Consider the following 13,097-nt stretch of genomic DNA (forward strand, 5'->3'; position numbering starts at 1 on the left):
TACAACAATGAGTTTCCATAGCTACTGAGAAATCCCCTGTATTTTCTATGTTGACAAATTAGAGACTATAATACACATAAGTTTAACATTTATGCTTTTTTTGAACAACTTTATTTTAAAAAACAAAGATAAATGTACAAATTTTAAGGATTTTTGCATAAAAGTATACAAATACATTTTTGTCAATGTTTGGCTTTTTTTCAAAGGTTTGATAGTGTGCATTAAGGTCTTACTAGTTACAATGAGCATAAAGTACAGGTAAAACAGGATGTAACCCGGAATTAGTCAACGTTTTCTTGGTGTGTAAGGATTGAGCATAATGATTTTTTCTTTTCTTTCTTTTCTTTCTTTCTTTCTTTTTTTTTTCTTGAGCTTCACACAGTCTGTGAGTTGTTTCTGGAGTGTTCAGTGCTTTCTGGGGTTAGTATCCCATTATCAGTGACTGCATATTATGTCTGTTCTTTTGTGACTGGGTTATCTCACTCAGGATGATATTCTCTAGATGCATCCATTTTCTTAAGAATTTCGTTAAGTCATTGTTTCTCATAGCTGAGTACTACTCCATTGTGTAAATGTACCACAATTTTTGTATCCATTCACCTTCTGAAGGACATCTGGGTTCTTTCCAACTTCTGGCTATTATAAATAGAGCTGCTATGAACATTGTGGTGCATATATCTTTGTTGTGTACTAATGCGTCTCTGGGGTATATGCCCAGAAGTGGAATAGCTGGGTCTTCAGGTAGTACTATGTCCAATTTTCTGAGGTATCGCCAGACTGATTTCCAGAGTGGTTGTATCAGTTTGCAACCCCACCAACAGTTTTATGCTTTTATATTTCCAAAACACAGTATTGGAACAGAAACAGAAGGTAAGTGTCTTAGTCAGGGTTTTTATTCCTGCACAAAACAACAAGACCAAGAAGCAAGTTGGAGAAACCAGGGTTTATTCAGCTTACACTTCCACATTGCTTTTTATCTCCAAAGGAAGTCAAGACTGGAACTCAAGCAGGTCAGAAAGCAGGAACTGATGCAGAGGCCATGGAGGGATGTTGCTTACTGTCTTGCTTACCCTGGCTTGCTCAGCTTGTTTTCTTATAGAATCCAGGTCTACAAGCCCAGGGATGGCACCACCCACAATTGACTGAGCTCTACCCTCTTGATCACTAGTTGATGAAATGCCTTACAGCTGGATATCATAAAGGCATTTTCTCAACTGAAGTTTCTTTCTCTGTAATAACTCCAGCTTGTGTCAGGTTGACACAAAACCAGCCACTTCAGTAAATATTCAAGTGAATAGAAGAAAATTAATCTAAAGCATGTAGAAACTATTAAAGTGTATTTTAAATTTCCAAACAAGAAAACTCACAGACGTAAAAGACTATTAGAAATTTTAAAAGGTTTAAGAACTTTTTCATCAGAAATATAGTTTTAGAAGGATGCATGTCATGAATTTTGCTTAGCAAGTAAATGACTAATAGGAATTTTAAACAAACAATATTCACTTTATGAATAAGAGTATAAAACCACCAGAAAATTAATTGGCAATTTAAATACCCCCCCAAATTTGTTTTTCTGTTTTAGATTTTCTTCTGAGCTAATATTTTCAAAACAATCAGAACATAAACAAGAGACCCAATGATTGTAATATTATTTCAAATGGATACAAATGAGAAAGAGGCATATCTAGTCACTTAGCATCAGCAAATTATTGTCTCATCAAAATTCAAATTTAACTTTTAAAGGCATTTTATACTACCCCCTTAAGAGGCATTTGAAGCATATAAACCCTCTACCTCAGAACACTTAGCATCAAGCTGATTACTGTATTTCACTGTCAATATTGTTTTTACTTCTCTTGTCCCATATGTTTAAAGACTTTCTATATGACAACTGAAAGAACTTTAAAGCCCCAAAATTTGGTTCCCAATACCCTTTCAGGTTCTGAGTTTTTTGTTTTTGTTTTTTTTTTGTTTGTTTAGTTTTCAGTTTTTTAGTTGTTTTGATCTCTCAAAGTACATGCACTCCTGCAGAACCTTCCGCATCTTCCATTAGTACTGTATGTATGGCTTTAAAATGTGAAAAATGCACAAAAAGAGAAAAATATGAAAAGGTTTGTGTGGGTTTGTTTTCCTGTGGGGGGGGAAACATTGTAGTAGTTATTGTCACCATTGTTTTTACCTCTAAAATCAATTACCCAATAAAATGTTTAAACTGAAAAATGAGTTAAAAATATATTATTAGTTCAGTCCTTTCAAGCTATGTAGTCCTCTTTCCCTCTTTAAAAAACCAAAACGTAATCCATTACTGGTAATTCTGTAAACAATGTCGCAGAGGTGGAATCTGTTTAACTCTGCATGAGACTCTTGATAAATAGTAAAGGGAAACACAGAAAAATACTTTACAGGTTAAACCACTGTTTACCAGTCTTTCATCTGTATTATTTGTTTTCTTACATGTTTTCTTTGCTCAGGCCCTCCCATGTGTCTGCTTTCTGTGATGTGTTTTGTCTGTGTCTATCTGGTTCCTGAAATTGTTTTAGGTACACATAGAAAAGACTTCACTCACCACAGCTGCAGTAAGCTGAATTTATAGCAGTTGAGCCTGCCTCATGCTGTTTCCAAGCTAGTTTTGAGCCCGTGTCTAATTTATCTCACTGCTTCAGCGTCTGCATAGTATCTAAGGATAATGCCTCACACTGCTATGCATGACAGAGTCAATTAATTTGACATAAAAAGCAGGGAACAGCATAATATAATTCTGGAAGGATTTTATTTATTATGAAAGCTTTTTTCCTGGATGAAATGCAATTATGCACTTCTAATTTTTCCTTTAAGTAATGGAAGGAGTGAAAAAAATCTTGATATTAGCCCTATCAGAATGAGGTTACACCCTTCTGACCTTCTGACATCAGTTTGTGTTTTTTAGTTAATAGACCTTCAGAGCAATATAATTTCCATAGAGACAGACCCTCATGAATCTGTGAAACTTCTCCCTCTCTCATTATTTGTTAGCAGTTTATGTGGGAATTCACTCAGCTCTCTGGGTATATGTTCTATACACAGGAGTCTTAATAATTATGGATTGAAAGTATTTAAAATAATGAAATAAATACTAAACATTTGTAACTTTTACTTTTTCTTATGCTATAAACCATACAAACCACACAATATTTGCAGAAATTTTAATTGTATTGGGTATTCGTAGCAAAGAAGTGACAAAAGCATACATGATGATATCCATTAGACACAAGAGAATTTATATGAGAAACAGCGTTGGATCTGGAATTTGTAATGTGTCTGAGAAATAAACCCCTAAAAAACTGTTTGTTAATTGTATATCATATCCATTATATTATTTATGATAACAAAACCCAGCATTGCACAGCTGACTAGAGTCTCTAGGAAACATTACTCTTTCAGTTCAAGATTAACATTTTCAGTAAAGCTTGTTGCAGGGAGGAATGTAGATCTCAAACAATATGGCGCTTGTGCTTTCTGTATAACTCACAATTTTATTGCTTTGACAAAAATATGGTGGAAACAATTTAAAAGGAGAAATTTAAATTTTTGTTCAGTAGAAGAAGATTTGGTACATTGTACTTGGGTCTGTGTTACAGGAGAACAATTCTCCTCATGACAGCAGTAAGAGAGATGAGCTAATGGGCTCCTCCTTATCTCTTTTGTTTTCTCTGAGCCCAAAATGTTGGACATGCTGACCACATTCTGAGTACGTCTGAATTTACCATCTATGAAACACTAAATTTCCAAGTATTTCTTAACAGCATTAAGTTGACAGGTAGCATTAGTCCTCATAAAAATAGCTACTGTACTGTACCATATTTAGTTTCATTGGTTCTATACACCCATAGATTTCTAAGGCATCATGGCTCATTTTATACTGTAGAGTTTGTGAATAAGCCTCTGTGTCAGGTATCTGATAGATATTGACTCAATTTTCCTGAAATGCTACGTCTTTTCAAAATTTCAACTGTGCACGTTGTAGCCTCTTAGGACAGGACAATACTGTGGAAAAATACAATGCTATGAACTACTTCAAGGTATGAAGGATTATTCTGTGAGCACAGGTAGAAATATTCAGAAAGCAACCTCTTTAGTGATGGATTTACTGGCTTTCATTTTTACAAATCTTCTCATTTCCCTAGCTTTGTGTGGCTCAGAAATGCTACTACGTCAATCCTCTTGGGTGCTCACAGGGACACTGATGGTCTATTAAAATGCTAAGTGGTTCTGGTTCTAGCAAATGGTCATCACGGTTAACTTAGAGGCAATTACAAGTGATCTCAACAGAGGATTTTTGTTATTTTCCAAGTAGGAAGATTTCACAAGAACATCTGACTCTGACACGCTTACTATTTCATCTGAGGACGTGATTACATCAGCCTGGAGAAAGGCCAGAAAGGGATGACAGCTAGTTAATCTAGGGATTCCTCCAGGGAGCTCAATTTATCTGGAACAGAAATCTTAGCAACTTCCTTCAGAAATTCTATCTTTTTCCCCTTCTAAATATGTCTGAATCCATACACAGAAAAATAAGTATATATATGCTGTGAATGCCACTGCAGAAATGCAAGTGAATAAGATGAGGAGTGAGTCTTCAGTGCATTAGTGAGTGTTCAATTGAATTACAGGGGCCCTGAGATGCTGAGTCCCTGGAAGCCATTTTGTTTGTATTCATGTAGGTGCATTTTCCTTTTGAGTGGACTACTAGACCCATAGATACGAGCCTTATTTATCCTCCATCAAAGAAGCTTCATCCTGCAGCAGATGGGAATAAATACAGAAACCCACAGTCTCACATTTTTCAGAGTGAAAGACTTTAGAACAAACAACTCTACATAGAGTGTCCCCATCAAATTTCCTTCCTCAGGGCACAGGGTACATTTTGGAAGAGAAAACAGAAAGCTGGTACAAGTCAAACAAGGATGGAGGACACCTGGAACCACAGGCTTTCTAAATTAACTGAGCAATGCTCACTTGACCTCCCAGAGACTGAGAAGCAAGTGCAGCAGGACTTATCTGAACCAGGTCCTCCATGTGTATATTATGGCTTTCAGTATAGCATTTCTATGGGACTTCTGTATTCAGAACACGTGGCTATATGATCCTGTGTCTTTGCTTGGGCTCTTTTCATTCTGTTAGTTTGCCTTGTCTAAACGATGTGATGGTTTGCCTTTTGTCTTGTATTTTATTTTGCTCTGCTTAGTTGTTATCTCTTGGAAGCCTGCTCTATTCTAGTGAGCAATAGAAAGTGAGCGGATCCAGAGGGGAGTAGTGGAGGCTGGAAGGAGGAGCAGTAGAGAGAAGAACTGTAGTTAGGTCACATTATATGAGAAATGATCTATTTTTAATGAAAAGAGAAAAAGAAGCCCCCAAAATATGAGATCTTAAGGAAGAAAGCTGGGGTGTTTTTTGAGTTATATAGACGGACCCCACTTCATGTTCTTAGCCTTTGCTTCATGTATGTGCAGGAAATGAGATCTTTCTGCCTCCTTACCACAAGTCAGCACTCACATTACTGCCTCCATGCCTTCCCGGCTCTTATGAAATATGTCCACTCTAGTACTGTAAACTAAAATAAACCCCATTCCTTTTAAAAATGGGTGGGCACAATATTTGAAAGACATTGTGACACTGTAGAGGTATGGAGCCTTTTCCCTTAAGCAATAAACAATGTAGGTAACACGATCATATTTAAAATCATCTCTCCTGATGCAGTCTGCACTTATCTCTATTTTATATGCATTCCATCATCAGTCATCCCTAATACATTTAGATGAATGAATCAAAGTGTGACACATGTCAGTTTAGATTCAGTTGCTATGTGTTTTGTGTCTTGTCTTCAGCAATAAGGTTTTGCCTGCATGTTCTGGAAAGAAACAAAGAGATTCAGGAAATATCTGTGTTTTGTCTTTCTTTTTAACACACACCCATAGCTAACTTCTGAAAGAAAGACTTCCTGAATTTCTTACTGGAATTTACTGGAGAGCTAATCTCTGTTCCAGCTACTGAATTTTACCTATCAGGAGGAAAATGCAGCTCTATGCAGACCACCTCATTGTCCATGCTTCCTTTTTGTGCTCAAATGTGACTTGAGCCTAATATTAATAATGTTATAATTGCAAAACTTCTGGGGTTCCTTATAAGGTTAACGTGATAAATATCACAGTTATCACAAATGCACTTTCTAAATGATACTCATCATTATGACAAATTATAATACCTTAACATAACATTGTAAGTATTCTTACTGCCACATACTTTGGAAGTCAAAACTCTGGCATGGACAGAAATCAAGACGCTCCATCTCATTCTGTATTGTGTGACTTTGCTGTGAGACTGAGAAAATCCCCAAGCATCAATATCTCTGATTATAAGATGATTGCTGCTAGGCAGTGCAAATGACTGTTAGGAAGAACAAAGCACCAGGCATCTCTCAAATGAGGCAGGTGTGAGATTCCTAGAAAACTAAGCATGATTTCTAGAGGCAGGGAAGAGGGAGTACAACTGAAATTCATTCTACATAGGGTAAGGAGGAACTTGCTAATCAGGATTGCTGACTATGAGAGGTGCAGCTCATTAAAGGAAAAAATAACTTCTACAAACCAATATCTCTTTTATTATGTGTCCCAAATCTTAGAGGCTTACAAAGACTTATTATAACCCAAAAATATGTGTTACAAACCTGCTTTAGTTTAGACTATCAGAATAATAATTTGAAAATTACAGAAAAAAGTGTGATTTACCTTTTACTAAAAAGTAAAATTTGATGATTATGACATAAACAGTTTTAATGTGGTAAACGTTACACTAAAATTGAACATAGCTAATCACTATGGCAAGAAATTAGGGACACTGTGGTGCCATCTGATAATCAAGGTGACTGGAATTAACTCCTTGAACACCTACAGCAGGCAGTGAGATACACTCCTGAGCATACAGTGCCTAGAGAACACTGAGCAACCATCCCCAGGAACAGATGCAGGAGCAGGGACTCAACAGACAAGGAGTAGGAACAGGAGAACCCTTGGCAGATGGAAGTGGGAATAGGTAGTAATAAGTAAATAAGAGCCAGGGCTTTGAAGTAGCACCGAAGTCTCAAATGATCTCCAGCTAGTGCATGAGCCAGTGATTTCACTCTGGTGCTCTACACTTCATGTCTGACTGTCATTGAAGGAATAATGAGAGATGGTTATTGAATAAGATAAAGAGGGCCATGTCTTTAGTGGAAAAAAATTACCTACCAGAAGTGTTCAAAAGTTAGTTTAAACTTGCTGTATTTTAAAGTATGCTATTGTCAAGTCAGGAGTAGTAAAAACAGTTGATTTTTTGTATAGTTTTCTTCCATTTCCAGAAGTGGAATTTAGTTTTAATGAAATGAAAGAGAGAGAATTTCCTAGAAGAATACTCTAAATATCTGTATGGTGTTGCTATAGGCTATTAACCCTGCTCAAAGTCACCCACCCAGGCACTGGTAGCAGGTGCAGCAGACCCATTTCTAGTTGATGGCACTAGTTCCTCTCTCTCTCTCTCTCTCTCTCTCTCTCTCTCTCACACACACACACACACACACACACACACACACACACACACACACAGCCTTATATGTAATATGCTTTAATCAGATGGGCCACTCCCAAACTTCCTTGTTGCTAATACCCCCCTCCCAATACTCATGAGTTATTACTTACTAAAAATCTATAGTCCGTCTTTGCCATCCTAAATCTAATTTGGGGAGATGGGGCTGGGGGTGGGGCTGGGACTGCTCTACCTGGACTCTTGCATAATTTTACGCTCTCTGTTCTGCAGCTCTCAAGCCTGGATCTTATCCCTTTCCCAGGATGATAATTCCTTTTTCTCAGTCCCCTTGTCTGTGAATCTGAAAGTCCAGTCTCTGTCTCCCTGCTTAGCCATTGGCTACAATTAACTTCATTTACCCATCAAAACCAACTTGGGGTAGGGACCCTCAGCATCTTATATATGATTCTCCTGCAATTTGGAGAACTCAACTAATGCAATGCAATTTTTAAACCCAATCCACAATACTATGAAGATGTAATTAAAAAGGATAAAACAAAATTAAACATTTTAGTATATTTGATACTTTTTTCATATAGAAAACAACAACTACAAAAATCATGCTATGTGCTCTCTTTCCATGAAAATTTAAACAAACGGATGATTCCAGGACATGTGTGATAAGAGGCCCCAAAGGCAGCTTCCCTGGCCAGATCTGCAGGATCTGACTATTTCTTGGATGATTTTGCTAACTAGAAGCTAACATAAACCCACTTTTGATTTTAATTTTCTCAAAGGAGAACTATGGAGTTAAACATCAGACATTCAAATGTAGAGAAATTAGCACAGAATAAATAATAAAATGATGATTTGTCCATGAAAAATTTTCTAAGCAGTTATCCATTTTCTTCCTTTTATATCTTACATAAAATCAAAAATTTTACACTTCAAAACAAAAGTAAGTTATAGAAAGCTCACAGAATTTGATTTACGGATGAATCACAGGAAGTATTTTTTATGTCCTTATAAGAAAAGGGGTATTTTCGTGACTATATTGCTGAAATACTGATCATTTTTTAAAAAAGTTTTACTAATTCTATTAATCATAAAAGTTGTTTGCTTTCATTTAGCTTACAGAGGCTTAACCAATACTCAAGATTCTATTTAATAACTACTGCAATGCAAAGTCATTTCTTTCCAAGGGAAGTGGTATGTTGCATGAGAGACATGTGCAATAGATTAAATAAAGTAAAATTATTATTTCTATGTACAGTGTGTCAAATAACAGTAACTCCACAGGATATATAAAGTAAAAAAATAAAGGTAGGTTTTCAAGATTAAAAAATATTAAAATGACTATTTTTAAAGACATGAACATTCTCAAGGGCTGAGTAAATAGTTACTGTGACTATCTCATAAAATCATGGAAGAATAAAAATTAAAAGCAGATGCCAAGACAGCCTATGCCTGATGAGAGAAGGGGACTGTTTTAGGCAGAAGAGAGTGTGCTCAAGAGAGTTAGAAGGAGTGCATGAGCTCAATTAAGAGGCTGGGTAAACAGGGGAATGAGGACAAGTTTGCATGTCTTCTGTAATCTGAGGAATAGAGGCAAAAAAATAACTACACAAATATAAGTGAAAAAAATCAGATTACCGGTTTCTAAAAAGAAGGTCTGAAGTAATTCTTTGATGATGCTTTTGGGTGTCTTAGCACTCAGTGGTTCTTTGGCAAAGTCAGATGACCTGACTTCTGTTGACTCCTCGAGTTTATATGGTAGAAGGAATGTACTGACTCTCTTAATTTTTCTTGCACCACCATATTCATATCATGTATACTCATACATTCATATAAAATAGCACATAATACACAAATATAGGAAAATAATTGGTATACTTTGTGAATGATGAGGTGATCCTCAGATAGTGATGAACTGATCTCTCTACAAAATATTTCTTTATGCAAAATGGAAGTTTTAGCTTTTGTGCAGTATTTTGTACATTATTCTGCCTCTGTAAAAAGAACCAAGGAGTCAGATTTCAATTAGTTTTGCAAAGCAGATAATTCTAAGCATTATGTACTTGTTACACATTGCCCATGAATTACCCTAATACTTTCTCAAAGACTGCCTTGCCATAGTATGGACAACATTTATATAATGCAAGCTTCACACAGGAAACATTTCTGTGCATATTTATGTAGATAATGCAATGAAAGTAGTGTCATTTCCAGTTCTTTCTTATAGAAACATGTCTCGGATGATAGCTTTCAAAAAAAAAAAAAAAACTCAGTGTATGCTATATACCTTATATAAAATGTCCCTAGAATCCCTTCACCTCTGGTCTCTTAGTTTACAGCAGACAGTGTCTCTGAACTCATGTCTGAAAGCACTTCAATAGCCTTTAGCTCACTAACCATCTGACAAACATTTGTCTTATACACAAACCCTGAGATTGATGCTGAACCTCTACTATCAGAACCATAGATGAGTCATTTAACCTTTTTAAACTTTAAAGATAGGAATAAATTGCTTCCTGGACTGTTTTACCCACAGAAACATGTATGAGTGAGATATCTTCAATACCGAGTGCATGTTTCACCCAAAAGCAATTTTCTATAAATTTTTACCTTAAAGTTGAAAATAAAATTGAAGGAAACAGAGATGAGAGACAAAGGGTAATTACTGTGAGTTCACAGGTATGAGATAAAGAAGCAGAGGTCAGTGACTTCACCATGATGCTACCATGTCAGTGAATGAGGAGGACAGGAAGTGACACCTCAAAGGATGAAGGGACACCTCTTTGTTACAGAAGATACTCTGCTGTTCTGGGATGCCACAATGGTTGAAAAGCATAATGCTCTGTTACTTGTATGTATTCCAGATGATAGTGAGTATTTTTACTTGACTTAGTAGTAATAAAGAAATCTTTAAAATGCTTACATGCAAAGATTTAGACAAAAGAGAAGAGTCTGTAATTTCTTAGTGTGTGCCAATGTTTTCCTTGCACATATTATCTCATTTAATCAGATATCAGAGTTTAATATAGATATTTTGATCATATTTATTTTTATAAATGAGATAATGAAATTGAGAAACTTTACCCAAAGTCTGTGTGTGGTTAGAATGGGTAGCTGAATTGTGGCAGGTCTGAGTGCCTGGCTCCAGAGCATCTATCTTACATCCTTTTAGCATTTCTTTCTATTCTTTCTGCTATTGGTTTGGAATTCTTCATGTTGACCTACACTTTTTTTCTTACACACATAGCATAGAAAACTTATTTGCAGTGAATAATTTTACTATTTGTCTTAGAATACTCTCACAGTGCACTATGACACCAATGGAAATCAGATAGGTGTTCTCACTATATGGTACTCTGGAAAATGTTAGATTCTTACTGTAGATGTGTTGAAGTTGAGGTAGGGGAACAGAGTTCCAGTCAACGTAATTAAATTATCTACACACACTAAAGAAATGTCTCTTCTAAAAAATATAAAGTCTTCAAAATTCTAAAGAACAGATGGTTCAATTTCCCTTTCTAATATAGTTTCCTGACTTATTTCTTCATGGACATCCTAAATAATAGTATTTTGTTTCACAGAAAATATCAATAGTTACACATTGGCTACACCCCAAAGAACAAATATCATTTATCTATTATACTGTGTGTTTCACAAATTCTGGTAGCTAAAATATTTTCAATTTAAAATGGTTTTTTAAAATAATTTTTATTTAAATATGTTGACCAGCACTCATAAGAATGTAGAAGTAGACACTCAGGCCAATTGCCACTATAAACAGCAGAGATTCAGGTTGGTGAGACTGCACTGCAGGTAGCCAGAATGCAGAGAGGCCGGGGCCAAGTGCACAGAAAGCACCCCCCCATTAGTTCAGGGGAATAGGAACTCTGCCATAGGGACTCAGTTTCCACCAAGTAGGGATTTGTGTGTGGACCAAACACTCAGGCCATTGACCACTGGGAACAGAAGAGATCCAGGGACACAGGCCTGGTGAGACTGCACTATAAGTAGACTGAGCACAGAGAAGGCTAGGCATACCACACGGTAAGTAGTAGGTGCAACCCTCCTGTTGGTATAGGGGAGCAGGAACTCTGCCATAGACTCTGGCACACCTGGAAGGCCCTTGCATGCGGACCAAACAATTAAACCATTTGCTACCTAAAACAGTAGAGATCCAGGGACTCAGGCCAGATACAAGGAAGAGGTGGGAACCAATCACTGCCAACAAAACCATGTTTAATAACAGACAAAAAGATGGCAAGAGGAAAGCAAAAGTACTTACCCAAAGGAAACCAAGACAATCTGGCAATATCAGAACCCAGCTCTCCCATCAGAGCAAAGAGCAGAATACCAAACACTCCAGAAGAAGAAAACTCAGGCCTGAAATCATACCTCACAATGATAATGGAGATCTTTAAACAAAAATGAGAAGAAAAGCATAAAGAAATAGAAGATTTAAAGTGAAACATGAAAAAAATCAAAGAACTAGAGAAAAACAGAACCAAAGAGATGAAGGAATTGAAGAAGGAATTTAAAATGGAAATGGAAAAAATAAAGAAAACACTAAAAGTAACAACCCTGTAGGTAGAAAAGCTAAAAAAGAAATCAAGATTCACAGATGCAAGCATCTTCAACAGACTACAAGAGATGGAAGAGAGAATCTCGGGGACCAAAGACAACATAGAAAACATAGAGAAAAGAGTCATAGAATATGCAAAAGCCAAAAAGCTCCTAACCCAAAATGTCAAGGAGATTCAGGAAACAGTAAGGAGAACGAACCTAAGAATGGCAGGAAAAGAAGAGGGAAAAGAATATCAACTAAGAGACACAGTAAACATCTTCAACAAAATCAGAGAAGAAAACTTACCTACATATAAGAATGAGTTGACCATGAGCATAAAAGAAGCCTACAGAAATCCCAAATGGAGAGGACCAGAAAATAAATTACTCCCAAAACATAATAGTGAAAATGCCAAGTGCCCAAAGCAAAGAAAGAACACTAAAAGCAGTAAGGTCATGTAACATACAAAGGCAGACCAATTAGAATCACACCCGACTTCTCAACAGAGAGTATGAAAGCTAGAAGATCCTGGACAGATATCATGTAGAACCTAAGAGAACACAAGTTTTACCACAAGATGTTATACCCAGCAAAACTCTCAATCAACATAGATGGAGAGACCAACATATTCCAGGACAAAACTAAATTTATATAATATCTGAACACTAACCCAGCACTACAACATATTAGAGGTGAAAATCCCAATACAAGAAGGGAAACTAGATCCTAGTAAAAATAAGAAGATACCTAAGCAAGAAAACTGAAAGAAGAAAGACACACAGGAACAATTCTACCTCGAAAGCAAAAATAGCAGGAAACAGCAACCACTAGTCTTTAATATCTGTTAACATAAATGACTTAATTTCCCAATAAAAGACATAGGTTATAGGACTGGATACATAAACAGAATCCAACATATTGCTGCATACAAGAACCTCATATCAGAGACAAGACAGACACTATCTCAAAATAAAAGTTTGGGGAA

Source organism: Micromys minutus, assembly GCF_963924665.1.
Source record: "Micromys minutus genome assembly, chromosome: 3".
NCBI lineage: Eukaryota > Metazoa > Chordata > Mammalia > Rodentia > Muridae > Micromys > Micromys minutus.